Source organism: Odocoileus virginianus, chromosome 1 (genome assembly GCF_023699985.2).
Source record: "Odocoileus virginianus isolate 20LAN1187 ecotype Illinois chromosome 1, Ovbor_1.2, whole genome shotgun sequence".
NCBI lineage: Eukaryota > Metazoa > Chordata > Mammalia > Artiodactyla > Cervidae > Odocoileus > Odocoileus virginianus.
In genome coordinates this window covers 7785552-7803826 of record NC_069674.1, presented here as the reverse complement: position 1 = coordinate 7803826, position 18275 = coordinate 7785552, and the positions used below count along the sequence as shown (strand labels likewise).

Below are 18275 nucleotides of genomic sequence, written 5' to 3'. Positions count from 1 at the left end.
TTCCCATTTCCCGCAAATTCGAATCCATAGCAGCAACATACAAACTGGCAAAGATGTCCCAGGTGATACTTAGGCCAAGTGCTCACATGTTTTATTTACATCTATTAATCCACCTTAGAACCTTAAAAGTAGGTACCGTTTTCTTTTCACAGTGAAGAAATTAATGTAGAGGTTAGTTAACAGCCCAAGGTCAGGCAGCTGGTAAGAGACAAGAAATGGAATTTGATCCCAGGTTTTCCCAGTAGTCATGTGTGGATGTGAGAATTGAACCATAAAGGAGGCTGAGCACTGAAGAGCTGGTGCTTTCAAACCGTGGTGCTGGAGAAGACTCTGAGAGTCCCTGGGACAGCAAGGAGAGCAAACCAGTCAACCCTAAAGGAAATGAACCCTGAATATTCACTGGAAGGACTGATGCTAAAGCTGAAGCTCCAATACTTTGGCCACCTGATGCTAGCACATGACTCATTGGAAAAGACCCTGATGTTGGGAAAGATTGAAGGCAGAAGGAGAAGGGGCAACAGAGGATGAAGTGGTTGGTTGGCTTCACTGACTCGATGGACATGAGTTTGAGCAAACTCCTGAAGGTAGTGTAGGACAGGGAAGCCTGGCATGCTGCCGTGCCTGGGGTTGTAAAGAATCAGACATGACTGAAAGAACTTAGCATGCATACACATCTCAAAGGAGCAGAGAAAGAATAAATGCTCTAAGAATAGGAGCACAGGGTCTGTGGTCAGAAGAAATATATCTGAAGTTGAGCCAAGCTGAGGAGAATGTTAAGGCCATCTTGATCATCTCCACTGTAAATCCCTCATCTAGGGAGCAACTCTGGCCCATCATATATTTGGAAAAGTGTGATGGCTTTGGAGCGCTGCCTTCAACTCTGGTTGCAGTCACAGCTGACCACAGTGCCTGGGAGAACCAGCCCCCAAAATCTTGCATCCCCAGATGATAGCTGTACCCCACTATGAAATACAGCTGTCACTCACAGGACCTGTAGTAGGAGACTCAGCATTCAAGCAGGACTCCAATCAGTGGGCTTGAGTCAGCCCCGGCAGGTGGTCTGTGGGTCACATTCAAGTCTCAGAAGCAAAGATCAAGGCAGGCAGGGACTCACCATCTGACACGTGCACAAAGGGCTTGGATGAACAGAGAATTTTATGCCGAAGCACTGATGGCAGGGAACCAACCAGATGTCTTACTTGAGAGTCTCTCTGATACAGAAATAAGCTGCTTTTCTCTTTATCTCTTTTGGTAAACCCTTTACGAAGGTGGGCAGAGTCAACACAGACCTCTCTAGAGCTGTGTCCAGAACACGACCATCTGGCTTCCTCCAGGCTCTCAGGAGCAGCTCACATGCCCTTCTTCCTGACATACATTCTTTTCTTGGAGTGCATGGCACGTGGCATCCACTTTCCCTCGACCTCACTGGCCACAACTCAAGTCTATCCTATGAGTTCTTTCTCTCTCACTAAATGTTGGCACATCAGAAGCTTCTTCCCCAGCCATCCGTTTCCCTGGGTGATCTCATCCAGTCCAATGGCTCCAATACTACTTATGCACCAGTAACTCTAAAATAAGCCTATTAAAAACCAGAGACATCACTTTGCCAACAAAGGTCGATATAGTCAAAGCTATGGTTTTTCCAATAGGCATGAATGGATGTGAGAGTTGGATCATACAGAATGGCTGAGCACTGAAGAACTGATGCTTTCAAACTGTGGTGCTGGGGAAGACTCTTGAGAGTCCCCTGGACTCAAAGCATATCAAACCAGTGAATCCTAAGGGAAATCAACCCTGAATATTCCATTGGAAGGACTGATGCTGAAGCTGAAGCTCCAGTACTTTGGCTACCTGATGCGAAGAGCTGTCTCAATGGAAAAGACCCTGATACTGGGAAAGATCGAAGGTGGGAGGAGCAGGGGACAACAGAGGATGAGATGGTTGGATGGCATCACTGACCCAATGGACATGAACTTGGGCAAACTCTGGGAGATGGTGAGGGTCAGAGGAGCCTGTGTGTGCTGCAATCCATGGGCTTGCAAAGAGGCAGATATGACTTAGCAACTCTGCAATCAAAAGCTCCAGGCCTCACTCTTTGCGAAAACTCTACATCCAAGTACAAGACTGTCTTGTCAGCAACAGGGGATGTCTAGTGTCATCTCAGAATAAACATGGCAGGGAGCATTCCTGGTACCTGCCCCAAACCTGCTCTTCCACCAGCCTTCCCATCTCAGTAAAGGACATCACCCTCCACCCATTTCTGCTTGAGCCTAAAATTTGACTTTAGCCTTGGTATCCTTTTTCCCTCTTCGCTGCTCATCAATAGTGATTCTTATGACTGCATCCATCTAGACTGTGCCCCAAATGCATCCACTGCTGTCTCAGGCCACGGGGCCCACTCTTATCGAAGCCATGCTTGTTTCTTGCTTGGACCAGTCTCCCAACTGGTCTCCAGTCTTGGTATGTTCCTTGAACGCACCAAGTCTATTCCCACTTTAGAGCATTTACACTCCCATTACCTGAAGCTCCTCCCCAGACATCAAAGCTGGCTCCTTTTTTTTATTGAAGTAGGGACTTCCTGGTAGCCCAACTGGTAAAGAATCTGCTTGCCAATGCAGGAGATGGCAAGGGATGCAGGTTTGGTCCCTGGGTCAGGAAGATGACCTGGAGGAGGGCGTGGCAACCCACTCCAGGATTCCTGCCTGGAAAATTCCATGTACAGAGGAACCTGGCAGGCTATAGTCCATGGGGTCGCAAACTGTCAGACACAACTGAGTGTGCGCACACACACACAGTTGATTTATAGTATTATATTAGTTTCAAGTGTGTAGCATAGTGGCTCAATGGTTTTTATAAACTATATATTTAAAAATTATTACAAAATAATGGTTATATTTCTCTGTGCTTTACAATATATGCTTATTGCTTACCTATTTTATACATATATTAATAGTAGTTTGTGTCTTTTACTCCCCTGCCCCTATCTTGCCCCTCCCCTCTCCCCATTGGTAACTACTGGTTTGTTCTCTATATCTGAGTCTGTTTCTGTATTGTTGTATACATTTATTTATTTTTTAGATTCCACTGTAAGTGGCAATATACAGTGTTTGTCTTTCTCTGTTTCACTTATTTCACTAAGCCTAATACTCTCTAGGTACATGCATCTTATTGCAAAATCCAGAATTTCATTCTTTTTATGGCTTAGTAATATTCCATTGTGTATATGTACCATATCTTCTTCGCCCATTCATCTGTTGTTGGACACTTAGGATGATTCCATATCTTAAAGACTCGCTCCTTCTTGTCATTCAGTCTCAGCACTGTACCTCCTCAGAGAGGCCTTATCTGACCACCTAATCTAACATAGCCAGTCATTTGCCATTTTACTTTCTCCTTAGAACTTGTGATATTTTTGTTTATTTTTGTGTCCTTCCCCTAGAAGTGAAACTACATGACAAGAGAGACTTAGAAGAACACTGGGGTAGTTGCCCAGTGGATTTGCTGGAGCACTAACATGAATGAATAAGCAATTAATATTTTTGTTACCACTATGAGTTAACAGGCTTCCCTCATAGCTCAGTTGGTAAAGAATCCACCTGCAATGCAGGAGACCCCGGTTCAATTCCTGGGTTGGGAAGATCGCCTGGAGAAGGGATAGGCTACCCACTCCTGTATTCTTGGGCTTCCCTTGTGGCTCAGCTGGTAAAGAATCCGCCTGCAATGCAGGAGACCTGGGTTCGATCCCTGGAGAAGGGAAAAGCTACCCACTCCAGTATTCTGGCCTGGAGAATTCCAGGGACTATACAATCCATGGGGTCACAAAGAGTTGGACTCTACTGAGAAACTTTCACTTTCACTGAGTTAACAGTCACATTGCCATCGTTGGAAATACCTTTTTTCCTTGGGTACCACAGACTGAAATCAAGCATGACTGAAGCCTAAAAAAGAGTCGCAGAAAAATTCATTCGATGAAAGATAGCATCTCAGATCATTCTAGGCCCTAAATAGAGTTTTCTGTCTCTCTCTCTCAAATCGAGGTCTCAGATTGCTAGCTGGGACCCTCATAGTTTCTGCCCCAACTCTTAAAATTGATCTCCTGGTTCTCTTCCAAACAGAGGTGAGGAGAGATGTCGTAATTAGAAACCACTGACACAGATAAAATAATAAAAGAAAAAGATGTGCTGGATATAATCTAGTTTTTAAAAATCACTAGATGAAATCAGTAATCTATCTACAAAACAAATATGCAAGCAAAATACAGAAGCCTTTCCATGGAATGTCAGTCCATCACAGCTGTACTCTGCAAGGATTGTCAGCACGTTTATTCTTTTCTTAACATGACTGCCTTCACCAGGCTCTGCCGTGAAGTCACATGTGAGGTGTCTGCCCTCTTCTAAGTAAAACAACCCTCTCCCTGCCAACCTCACAGGCCAAGGAGGGTCCTTCCCCACTAACAGTCACCATATGCTCTCCAGGTCTTTGTCTTTTAATGGTCAAAACTAATTAACTTTTGCAATCCCAGCTGTCTATTTTACAATTAGAGTTTTAACATATTAATTAAGTTATGATAGACAAAATTTTTACCTTTCTTACATATACTTCCAACATAATCAAATTGACAGTGTGCTTTCAACGTCCTGTGAATCTCCAATAGATGATCTTGTTTTTCAGTCGCTCAGTCGTGTCCAACTCTTTGTGACCCCATGAACTGCAGCACGCCAGGCTGTTCTGTCTTCACTATCTCCCGGAGTTTGCTCAAATTCAAGTCCATTGAGTCGGTGATGCCATCCAACCATTTCATCCTCTGTCATCCTCTTCTCTTCCTGCCCTCAATCTTTCCCAGCATCAGGGTCTTTTTCAATAAGTCAGCTTTTTATATCAGGTGGCCAAAGCATTGGAATTTCAGCTTCAGCATCAGACCTTCCAATAAATATTCAGGGTTGATTTCCTTTAGGATTGACTGGTTTGATCTCCTTGCTGTCCAAGGGACTCTCAAGAGTCTTCTTCAGCACCACAATTTAAAAGCATCAATTCTTCAGTGCTCAGCTTTCTTTATGGTTCAACTCTCATATCTGGAAAAACCATAGCTTTGACTATCCGGACCTTTGTCAGCAAAATAATGTCTGCTTTTAATACACTCCCTACCTATTTCCATAGGCACTCAGATAATTTTCAACAACAGAGATTCCATGTTTAGAAACTTTTAGAGATTTTACAGTCAAATGCTCTACTACTGAGCTCTAACCCCTTTAAAGAGAGACTGTGAACCTAAGAAAGCAGCCAAAAGATGCTGAAGCTGAAGCTCCAATACTTAGGCCACCTGATGCGAAGAGCCGACTCATTAGAAAAGACCCTGATGCTGGGAAAGATAGAAGGGGATGACAGAGACCAAGATGTTGGATGGCATCACCGACTCAATGGACATGAGTTTGAGCAAGTTCCAGGAGATGGTGAAGGACAAGGAAGCCTGGAGTGCTGCAGTCCATGGCATTGCAAAGAGTCAGACATGACTGAATGACTGAACAAGAAAGCAGCCAGACCTATTGTTCGTTCACCTTCCATGTAAAACACTTCATGTTCCACAAGAACAAAAGTTTCAAGGATTCTGAGGTCTTTCATTCCAATTTTCTCATAGCTGTTGGAATGGTCCAATTCGGAAAAGATATTTTAATGTAAAGGAATGCATGCATGCTAAGTCGCTTCAGTTGTGTCTAACTCATTGCAACCCTATGGACTGTTGCCGCCAGGGTCCTCTGCCCATGGGATTCTCCAGGCAAGAATATTGGAGTGGGTTGCCATGCCTTCCTTCAGGGGATCTTCCCAACCCAGGGATCAAACCCAGGTCTCCCGCATTGCAGGCAGATTCTTTACTGTCTGAGCTACCAGGGAAGCCCCACTATGTGTATATCCACTCTTTCTTTATTCCATCCCATAGTGATGAATACTTGCTTCCTGAACTCTTGCTTCTACAAATACCCATTCAGCAAATCTATTTATGCATATCCCCTTGTTACCTGTATATGAGGTTTTCTCATGTGAACACACATTCATCTGTGTATGCCCAGGAGAATTACTGATACGTAGGGTATGAACATACTTAATTTCTCTAAGTACTGCTCGTCTGATCACATTCTGAGTGTAAATGTCAAACTACCATTGGTATTAATAGCTCTGTATTCTTTGAGACTAGTATGTTCATAATCCTTTTGATTTATTTCTCCTCTTACAGGTATGTAATTTCCATCTTTATTCCTTCTGATGTTTTTCATCACACAATTTTATTTCTACTCTTAAAACTACTGTGCAATTCTTCTTGTTGTTAATGTTTGCCTAGTGTTTTTATGTGGGTGTTGGAATCCTTTTACTTAAATGTGTGTCTTAGATAGTATAATGCTGAATCTTTTCTAAATCTAATTTGAGAATCTGTCTTTTTATTCATTTATTGTAACTACTGTTATATCAGGGTACACTTTCTGCCACCTTACCCTGCATTCTCAATTTACAATGTTTTCTTTGCTTGCTCACCCACCCCACAATCTATTACCTTTCACTGGTTAGTGAAGTGAAAGTTGATCAGTCCTGTCGGACTCTTTGCAACCATGGATATACAGTCTATGAAATTCTCCAGGCCAGAATACTGGAGTGGGTAGCCTTTCCCTTCTCCAGGGGATCTTCCCAACCCAGGGATCGAACCCAGGTCTCCTGCATTGCATTCTTTAAAGTTGGATTCCTTACCAACTGAGCTATCAGGTAAATCCTTCACTGGTTAAACTGAATATTATTCTATTGATTTAAAAGTTGTATGTTCTATTTTCACTACTTTGGCAGCTATGCCTAACTTCTTAAGACTCACGCTTATGTTTTGTCTCGATCATCTACAAAACCAAATTGATGTCTCTATTCTGAATGAGACCAAGAACCCTCTGACCTCCTTTGCCACCTCACCACTTGCTGTGTTGACATCGTCTATGGTTTTAATTGCAGAATCTTATGAATATCCTTATTTTAACTGCTTATGAAAAAACATTAATATTTGCGGTTTTCTTTTCACTTTTATTTCCCACACTTGTCTACTCTTGGATTTATTTTTCTTTTTACTCAAGAGCAGTTTTTTCTAAAACTTCATAGATGAGTCCTTCAGAATTTCATATGCTGGTGAATGTCTATTTAAATCAACACTGTGAGAATAGTAGTCCGTTGTCTTTTATAGGCAGTGTTGATACTGAGAAATGAGATGTAACTTGCATTCTTTTCCTTTACTATGCCTTAACTTCATTATAATGCATCAGTTCTTAACCTTTGGGGAGCAATTAGGTACCTTCTATATATCTCTTCCCAAGGAAATGTTTTCTATGAATAAAAGTCACAAAATTATAAAACAAACCAATATACTTATCAAAGCATTTAAACAGCACGTTCATTTTACAATAATAATATGTTTGCTCATTACCAGTACTTTAAATAATAGGATGTAGAATCAGGTCTTATAACTGCTCATAACTCATACTTTCAAATTCATCATGGTCTTTATGATTATGATATTTCCAAAAATCTACAACAGAAAATCTATGATTTTTTGGTTAAAAATAGTGATACAAAAGTAGCTAATGCTACAGTGATTTTTTTCCTACATTTCTAATTGAAGCAAATGCTGAATTTCTTTTAGAGGTTAGTGAAAAATGATCCTGTAAGCAAGCCTTTTCCCATCTGTTCTCAAGCCTTCTGGCTCATTTTATGAACAACTGGAGTGGAGGGCCTCTGGTTAAGTGAGAACCACAGCTGTAGGTGTAGGTGGAAGAGATTTTTTTCTTAAAAAAAATCTCCGTTCATCACTTCATGGGCTCCTTCATTCTGAAGTCTAATATTGTTTATTCTAGAAAATTCTGGCCCCTTATTTCTTCACATAGTTCCGTCTTGTGTCTTTCTATTCTCTTCCTCTGAAGTTATTGTCATGTAAATAGTGACACTTCTGCATCCACCCTCCGTAACTCTTCTTCCGTTCTTTCACTCTCCTTGTCCTTTACCGTCGACCTCGAGGAGGACTGACTGACCCAGGCTCCCAACCCACTGAAGTGTTCTGCTCTGTCTATTCTGTTCTTCGACAGTTCCGGGTGTTTCGTTCTCAGTATCCCCAGCCCCTTCACCTTCGTGAACCTCTTGTCATCGCCCATGTCTCCATCCTGAAGGAATCCTGATGCTCACTTACAGACGCATCACGTCAGTGCGACGATGATGACGTCAGAGCGATGATGTTGACGTCAGTGCGACGGATGTTGACGTCCATGCAATGATGACGACGTCTGCTGGGTTAGCTGTCTGTTAGCTGCCTGTCCCAACACAGCTCGTGCTGTTGTCCACCCTGCATACTGTTTGCCCTCCTCAGGGGTCCTGTCAACTCACGTATGTCCCGCCGAGATCCCCGAGTGACTCTTCTGCTCTCGTCGCCCTCGGGGAGAAGCACACACCTGGGCCCCGAGCTGGGCTCCTCAGGCAGAGTCGAGGGTGGGAGGAAACGCCCACCCTGGGATGTAGAGCTGCCCGTGCCCCGCTGTCCCAGCCCCTCCTGTCCCCAGCTCTGCGCCTCCCTCACTCCCCACACCCAGCTTCAGAGGGGCTCCCCGCTCCAGTGAGACCCTTAAACCAGTGCTGGATCTTCACCTGCTGAACCCATTCTCTCACCGCCCGTTCCCTCACTAATAATGACCAGGTGGATTCTTTACCAACTGAGCTACTGACAGGAAGGTCTCAAAAATAACCCAATCAAATAGGCCTTTCCCATTTTCCTCTCCTCCTTGGCATCAGGTATCATTTAAGACGCATAAGCACACCTTCCAGGCAGCCCTGAACTCAGAACACCCGCGGTTCTGTCCTCAGCCTCTCCAGCTCCCAGCTCCCCTCCCACTCCATCCCAACCCTCACTTCTTTTTCTGCTGCCTCCCATCTTGGGAGCTCATGCAGCCTGGGAAGTTGGTGATCAGAGCTGTGCTGATCCCTCCCAGATCCATAAATCCAGCCTGTATCTGGGACTGAGGTCTGCAAATGCTTGCTTGGAGCCTGAGAGTGAGACAGGGTGAGCTAACAGCTGTGATTCTTGGCTGTAGATGAAACAGCTCTGATTCTTGTCTGTGTGTGCCTGAGAGAGAGAGAGAGAGAGAGGGAGAACACCAGACGTAAGACCAACAGAAAGAAGATGCTAATTTTGCTCCAAAGATGAGCAGAACTCTCCTGCAGGACACATCACATGAGCGTACATGCATGCTGTTACTTCAGTCCTGTCTGACTCTTTGTGACCCCATGGACTGTAGCCCACCAGGCTCCTCTGTCCATGGGATTCTCCAGACCAGAATACTGGAGTGGGTTGCTGTGCCCTTTTCCCGGGTATCTTCCCAACCCACCAACGCACACCTCCAATGTTCCTGCATTGGCAGGCGTGTTCTTTACCACTAGTGCCACCTGGGAAGATATTTGTAAAAGAAATGTTTAGACAGAGTTGTAAGCTAGTGTATTTGAAATTTGGCTTTGTGTTGAAGTTTACTGGAGTAACTATTAATAATTTAAAATATAGATTCTGCTGGGATCTGGAGGTTTATCACCAGACCTTCTGTCTGCCCCCACTTTGAGGGACTTGGAATCATAAGACCCACTGCAATGCTGGTCCTCTGAAATAGCACTGTCAGACCAAGTGTAGAGAAATAACCAACCTCCCGCATCAGGAGCCAGAGCTCATCACTGCTCTGATTTTGAAAATGAAATATGAAGCTTTTGCTTCATATGACAAGAAAATATGTATATATGACTTCAAGGATAGCATGAAGCAAGCATCTCCTCTTTGTGGCCTAGTGACCAGGTTGAGCATCCATATGTCCAAATTTCTGATTCTGAACTCTGAGTGTTAGATTCCCCTTCAAGCTTCAGCCATCCCAGGACAGTACTCTGCCGAGGGTAGATGATTTATCTCAGATAGTAATCATTCTGTTAGCATTTCCCATACCTAAGCACAGCAATGCCTAGAAACTTGTTAAAAAGCTGGAGAAGAGTCCCTTATGATGCAAGCCCAAAATCAAGATGTAGCTACAGCATTGCAAGAGTGCTGACTTACCCAGGGAACTCCACTCAGTACTCTGTAGTGACCTATATGGGAAAAGAATCTTAAAAAGAGTGTATATATGGATCAGCTGTACATATACACATGTGGACACCACAAACTAACACAACATTGTAAATCAACTATACTCAAATTTAAAAAAAAAAAATTTTTTTTTAAAGAGTGCTGACTTAACAGCTAGAAAGCCCAGGGGTGAACTATGGCCTCTTACTAACTGTGTGCTTGTGTGCATGCTAAGTCAATTCAGTTCTGTCTGATCTGACTCTTTGCAACTCTATGGATTGTGACCTGCCAGGCTCCTCTGTCCATGGGGATTTTCCAGGCAAGAATACTGGAGTGGGTTGCCATGCCCTCCTCCAGGGGATCTTCTTGACCCAGGGATCAAACCCACATCTCTTACACCTATATAACTCTGGCCAACTCCATTCTCTTGGTCTCAGTTTCCTTACCTGTAAAATAAAAATGGTAATATTAATTCTCTTTGAGAGTGAACACAAAAATGTAAAGTTTGAAACAGTACCTGGAGAAGTTAGCATTCAATTAATATCAGTTTTTTAAATAGCTAATACTTTAGTGTGCTTGCCCTGCCACCATGGCCTCTGGAATGAATAAGGACTGCTTAGCACCATCCCCATCAGAGAACAATCCACATTCAGATGCATATGAGTGCCCTCTGCTCCCAGAAACCCAGTTATCTTCTCCATCTCGATCTTGAAGTTTTCTTCTAGTTTAAATACTTTGGATTCACCTATTTTGCATGTCCTCCACTCAGAGGACATAGGAAATTCATGCAGTGATAATGAACTTTTAAAAGATCCATCCTATTGAATGATGTTACAAATGAGAACTCAGAAGCATTATCTGAAGAAGCAATCCTCCAAAGCCCCGCTTTAGAGTATGGATAAACATTTTCATGTATGCCCTCCAATATCCAACTGATACAGGCATCCCTGATCAGTACTTGTCAATCGCGCAGCTCTACGCTGAGTAACATAAGCCCACATCCTTGAAGTCCCTCCACTACCAGAGAATCTGGGCCATTCTGAGGTCCTCAGCTTAACCAGATAGCTGGGTTTTTACTTAACTCATCTGTACTGACACTACAAGGTTTTTTCCATGTTCAAGTTGACAGTCAAGACCTAAGAGACATGAATGCTAACATGGAAAATGGGAAACACGGTAGAAGCGGCATAGTCACTCTGGGGGGCCCAGCCTGTCCAAGCACCAAATGCATAACTGCTTTTGCCCCCTAACCTGCATGGCCAGGTCTGACTGCAGTGGAGAAGAGTCAGGGTCTGGGTAGATCACCTGGATGCAGGAATCTCAGCTCTGGTCCTTATCAGTATTTTATGCCAGCCAGTCATGTGTTCAATGCCTCTATGCCAACTCAGGTGGTACAGTGGTAAAGAATCTGCCTGCCAATACAGGAGACCTGAGTTCAATTCCTGAGTCAGGAAGATCCCCTGGAGAAGGAAATGGCAACCCACTTCAGTATTCTTGCCTGGGAAATCCCATGGACAGAGGGGCCTGGTGGGCTACAGTCCATGGGGCCCCAAAGAGTCAGACATGACTTAACAACTGAGTGCATGCCAACTCACAGTTCCCCCGATCTGGATGCAGTCCCCCACAGCAGACAAGAGAAGAAAAACACTCAACCTAACCCTAAACCTCCCAAGGAAATAGTCCAGTTAGACAATGGGAACGTGGACTCCAAGGTCACTCTCTCTCAGACAGGCCTGGACCAGCCCAAGCTTGAAGTTAACCCTTTACTCACTATACTGGTCTGCTCATTCTGCCCTGAGAAAATATCACAGACTGTGGATTAAACAGCAGAAATCCATTTCTCACAGTTTTGGAAGCTAGAAGTCCAAGATCAAGGTGCTGGCAGGGGTGGTTTCTCCTGAGGCCTCTCTCCTTGGCTAGCTCACCCGTATCTTCTCACAGGCCCGTTTTCTATGTGCCTACATCCTGGAACCTCTTCCTCTCCTGACAAGGAACACCCCTCAGATTAGATTAGGGACCACCCTTGTGTCCTCATTTACTCTTAGTTACCTCTTTAAAGGTCCGACCTCCAAATGTAGTCACAGTGGGCATTGGGGCTTCAACATAGGAATTTTGGGGTGACAAAATGCTCATGGGTTTGCAAAGAGTCAGTCACGACTGAGCGACTGAACTGAAAACACTTATGATACCTCTCATATCAGATTTTTTTACTGATCTTGCTGCTGCTGCTGCTGCTGCTGCTAAGTCGCTTCAGTCGTGTCCGACTGTGTGCGACCCCATAGACGGCAGCCCACCAGGCTCCTCCGTCCCTGGGATTCTCCAGGCAAGAACACTGGAGTGGGTTGCCATTTCCTCCTCCAATGCATGAGTGTGAAAAGTGAAAGTGAAGTCACTCAGTCATGTCAGACTTGCAGTCACCCCATGGACTTCAGCCCACCAGGCTCCTCGGTCCATGGGATTGTCCAGGCAAGAGTACTGGAGTGGGGTGCCATTGCCTTCTCCAGTATTGATTTTAGCCATATTTAATTTCCAACTCTGTGCTTCTATAGAGTTTTGTCTATACTGAATAATAGGAGTAATAATAAACATCGACCATTAACTGAGCATTAGTACAGAGTGGGGTGTTCTTATTACTGTTATTAATATGACCCTGGCTTCCCAGGTGGTGCTAGTGGTAAAGAATCTTCCTGCCAATGCAGGAGACATGAGACATGTATTTGATCTCTGGATTAGGAAGATGCTCTAGAGGAGGGCATGGCAACCCGCTCCAGTATTTGTGCCTGGAGAATGCCATGGACAGAGGAGCCTGGCGGGCCACAGTCCAGGGGGTCACACAGTCAGATATGACTGAAGTGACTTAGCATGCATGCAAGCTGTATGTGTTTGTCAGTTTCACACATGAGGAGACTGAGACTCAAAGAGGAGCGGGGAAGATGGAGCAGGGAGCCGCAGAGCCGACACCCAGATGCACATAGATCTTTGTGAGCACACTTCATGCTCTCCTCACTCGTTTGCTGCCCCTCCTCTGTCACTTTGTACCTCAAGCCACAATATGGCTGTGATTACATTTGTATTAACCTGTGGGCAACAAGTATGTCTCCTCTGTCTTTTTATTTTTATCTATTTTTTAATGTACTTTTTTGGCTGTGCTGGGTCTTCATTGCTGCACTGAGCCTTCTCTAGTTGCAGTGAGTGGGGACCACTCTTGATTGTGGTTAACGGGCTTCTTATACAGGTGGCTTCTCTTATTGTGGAGCATGGTCTCTAGAGCGTGGGTTCGGTAGTTGTAGCACACGGGCTAAGTTGCCTCACTGCTCTGGGATCTTCCCCGACCAGGGATTGAACCCGTGTCCCCTGCATTGACAGGGAGATTCTCAGCCACTGGACCAGCAGGGGACTCCTCCTCCCAGCACCTTAACACGTGACCTGGTGGCTTTGCTTCTCTTGGCAGTTCCTGTCTCACCTCCCTGCCCTCCCCACCCTCCCCCTGCCTGCAGGGGAGTGCCCCCTTACCTCTGTCTTCCCAGGGCTATGCCCTTGGATAGTCGTTCTGTCAGTTTCTCAGTGGGATGTGCCCTAAGTGTTCTTTTTAAAACAGGAATCTGCCTGGGACTTCCTTGGTGGTCCAGGTTAGACTCCACCCTTCCATCCCTCCTGTACCTGGTCTGGGAACAAAGATCCCATGTGGCATGGCCAAAAACCAAAAACAAATAAATAAAATAAGGGTCTCCCCCACCCCACTCCAGATCCCACTTAACCCAGACTGACTTCAAACACAGGATGACTTACTGAGCTTATTGCTAAATTTCCTTCTCCCTTGGCAAGAATGTAAGCTCTGCAAGAGCAAAGACTTGCGTGTTTTGTGTCACAATACCTTCTAAACATCCAGACGAGGCTCAGGAGCCACAAAATTAGTACTTATTGAACGGATAAATTAGATTCTGTGTGTGAGAGCTTCGGTGAAGTTTCTCTCTATGGCGAGTGACTGACCTGTCTCTCTGGGCATAGGTGCTCTGGAACCCAACTTAGCTCCTTAGAAAACTATTAAGCTCCTAGTTTGAGGACAGTGTTTTTTAGAATTCCTCCTGATCATTAGTTTCACCCTTTATGTTTAATTTAATACCTGATTATTTTGCCCCAATCTTCTGTACCTTTGATGACTGTATTATTCATTATGGGTAGTTACAGAATTTTCATAATTAATCTTTAATTGCAATACTTGAATAGCATTTCACATGAAAAATGATTTACAAATTAAACCCACGTCTCCCCTTGGGTAATTATCAGAGGTCTGACTAATGTGTGTGAGGCCCTCACGTGGCAGGGGGCTCTCTTCAATGACAATGTGTTGATTTTCTAATTAACGAAGGTTAAGTAGCATTTTTGCTTGCAGACCTACAATTTAAACTTATGACATTTGTCACCAAGACAGATATCTATAGAGCACACAACTTGAACTCAAATAATTATCACTGGTTCTAGTGCATTAGCGTCCTTTGCATAATATTTAATGACCATTTTCAGGACAAAAGATTTTTCTTCATATTGACTAGGTCAGTAAAAGTACTTTCCAGCTCACTGACCCATTTCATAAGTCAGGGACCATCTAAAAAAAGAATGTAAGTTATTTGGTTTTCCTTTATAGAGAGGGAAATGGCATTCTGCCTTCTTTATAAATTAAGAAAATAGTATAAAACTTTATTTAATAAATGCAACAAATACAAATTAGACTATAGCCATATGTTATGGTCAATTAAGGAAAAAAGGGGGGAAGGTCAGGCAGCAGTGCAAAGAGGGGAAAGGAAGCAAAAAGAAATTTAGGGGAAATTGAGAGTAATTTGCTGAAATGTAGAGAGGGAGACACACAAGCCTACAGAGAGAGATTGTACATCATGGACCAGAGTAATTCAGAGCTGGAAGGACCAGAGACATCCAGTGCAGCCTCCTTTATGGAGAGGAAAGACTGACGCTGAGAGAGGGATGCCGCGATTTGATTGAAGCCACAGAGCTAACCCAAGACGGTCAGTGGTCAATAGGAAGAGAGACATACAAACACGAAGGCAGGAAGAAAGACTGGCGGGTGTAAGAACTCAGAAAGAACAGGTCCAGAATGAATCAAAGAGGCTCAATCCTCTTACTGAATGAAGTTCGTTTATGTACATAATGAAGCATATACACATATATCTAAATATTTATTTTGATACAATTAAACTATGACTTTATATGTACTTTCTCTGCCAACTGAACCTTTCTAAATCTCCATTTTTATCAGATTGTCATTTAGAGTCTTTTAACAAATCTCTTTAAACTCTCAACCATTGTTGACACCCTTAAATTTGAATTATTTCAAAATTAATATACATCCCAGATAGATTAAAGAATGAAATATTAAAAGAAGTAAAATCATAAAAGTTCTAGAAGAAAATATAGTTGAAAAATTATGTTATTTTGGATTGGAAAAAGTAATTATAAGCCTAGTATCAAAGGCAGAAATCATAAAAATAAGACAGATAGATAGATGTGACTACATAAACATCAAAATCTTTCATAGGGAAAAAGAAACATTATGTACAGGTTAACAGATGCAAACTGAAAGGATATAGTTGCCAAATTTATAACAAAAAATTAAAGCCCCAAATATTGTTATCAATCAACAAGAAATGTATCTTCTCCTGTATGTAGTATTAGTCACTCAGCCATGTCTGATTCTCTGCGACCCCGTGGACTGTAGCCCACCAGGCTCCGCTGTCCATAGGATTCTCCAGGCAAGAATATTGGAGTGGGTTGCTATCCCTTCTCCACTTCCCCCCAAAAAACAAAGATCATGAAGAAGCCAAAAAATAGAAATGAGAAAAAAAATTATTCAACTCACAGTATGGAAGCAATGCAAATTAAAAGAATGAACTCTTTCCCCGCCCTCCAGCCTATAAATTCAAAAAGATTCTGCCTAGTATTAGAATTATTGTGGAGAAGACAGGAGTCTGATACCCTACTGGTAAAATATAATGCAAATTGATAAAGTCTTCTAAGAGGGAAATACATTGTAAATGACTTTAAAATGTGTATTCCCTGTACCCAGCAATTACACTTCTGAGAATTCTAAGGAAAAACTGGACAGCATGTAAAGGTTTTTACAAGGCTGTTTATTACAGTATCATATACGGTGGAAATTGGAATAAGCTGCTTAAAGCCCAAAGTTAGGGGAATGACAAAATAACTTATAGTGTTTTGCAGGATGGGCTGCTGTGCAGATGTTAAACAAGATGTTCTATTTGAATATTTATTGCTGGGGAAGTGTTTTATGATATGTTAAATGAAAAAAGCAAATTTCAAAGCAATGCGCATACCGCTTTTTCCTTTGTTTTATTTTTTTCACATAGGTATGTTCATAGATAAAAGTGGGAAAAGCTATTTGCTAAGAATGAAAGTAATTCTATCTGAGTAGCATTACAGAGTCTCTTTTTCATTTTGCTTATCAGTGACTTTATGGTTTTCACAATGAAAAACTATTATATTTGTAACCAGGGGAAAGGAGAGGCAGACATCTAAAAACACCAATTTAAAAATTTCAGCATATTTTGGCAGGATATAATTGTCTTAATTGAGTAGTGATGAAAATTTAAATGATGAGACATTTATTGAACAAAAGGCCCCTTGGAAAAACCCTTATTGCAAGAACAAAAGCCATAGCTGATAAAATGATAGATGCCAAATGGAAATTTTAGCTTCAAATGGCGACTCATGGATTGAAATTCTTCCATATCATAGCAAAGGCCCAAATTCTCCGCAACCCAGAGGTGTGCAGAGGTGTGGATGAGCAGATTGCAAAATGGGAAATCCTTTAAAGTGGTTGTTTTTAGTAACTTCTTTTGCCATCTACTCTCCCACAGCTTTGATCAAAATGGGCATTGGACTCCCTTCAATTAATCCTCTTCTATTTAAATATTTTATTAAAAGGAATAATCCCTGGAGAATCATCGCTCAAATTTCAATACTACCCAATGAGAGAACTGCCAGGCTTGGGTTTACAAAGATAGTAGCACAAGTCATTTGCTGTTTCACAGCTAAGGATACACAGGCATAAACAAAGGCTGATCCATCTCTGCAACTAAAGCCTCTGATCCACCAGCCCTGTCTGATGAGCCATGTAATCGCACACTTTTTCTCAAGATGCTGGAATAAGTGATCAGAATCCATCTCCAGTGTGCAACCTTACCCAAAGTCTGCCAATCCTATTGACCATGCCATCTTTAAAGACATCCAAATCTATACCTCAGAAACATGTATGTCTGTGGCCCCCAGACCATGAAGTTCTTCTGTATTAGACGATCATCACAGAACGGAGTCTAAGACCACAAGCTCAAGAATAAGACAGAGCTGACAGTGCCCTGGGACTGCAGTTATGAGTCCTTAAGTACAGGACTTCATGTCTCTAAATCTCAGTTTTGTTATCCAGATAATTAGGGCAAGATAACAATGTATGGATGTGAGAGTTGGACTATAAAGAAAGCTGAGTGCTGAAGAATTGATGCTTTTGAACTGTGGTGTTGGAGAAGACTCTTGAGAGTCCCTTGGACTGCAAGGAGATCCAACCAGTCCATCCTAAAGGAGATCAGTCCTGGGTGTTCATTGGAAGGACTGATGGTGAAGCTGAAACTCCAACACTTTGGCCACATGATGCGAAGAGCTGACTTGTTTGAAAAGACCCTGATGCTGAGAAAGATTGAGGGCAGGAGGAAAAGGGGACGACAGAGGATGAGATGGTTGGATGGCATCACCGACTCAATGGACATGGGTTTGGGTGGACTCCAGGAGTTGGTGATGGACAGGGAGGCCTGGCGTGCTGTGGTTCGTGGAGTCGCAAAGAGTTGGACACAACTGAGCGACTTCACTTTACTTTATCTATCATTGTATTTAATTTCCAGAAGAGCTGTTAGTCTAAAACCCAGGCACATTTATAAATTTGAGTTCCTCTTTTTTTGTACCAGCTGCTTAAAAAATCATAGCAAAGGTTATTATAGACACAATCCACTTGTGATACATTAACAATCCTCCAATGAATTCCGCTATGAAATTTGTTAAGAATATTTTAATATTTTCATGCTCATAAACCTCTAACTCCATAACTTACTCAGAAAATCACAGTGAACTTGCTTTTTGTGTTATG

At 42.9% G+C, this 18275-nt stretch overlaps 1 protein-coding gene across 1 annotated transcript in view; it reads left to right on the top strand.

Annotated features, from left to right (window-relative positions):
* Positions 1 to 18275, top strand: part of CNTNAP2 (contactin associated protein 2) — a 2220467-nt gene that overhangs the window by 1974040 nt on the left and 228152 nt on the right. The window lies entirely within an intron of this gene.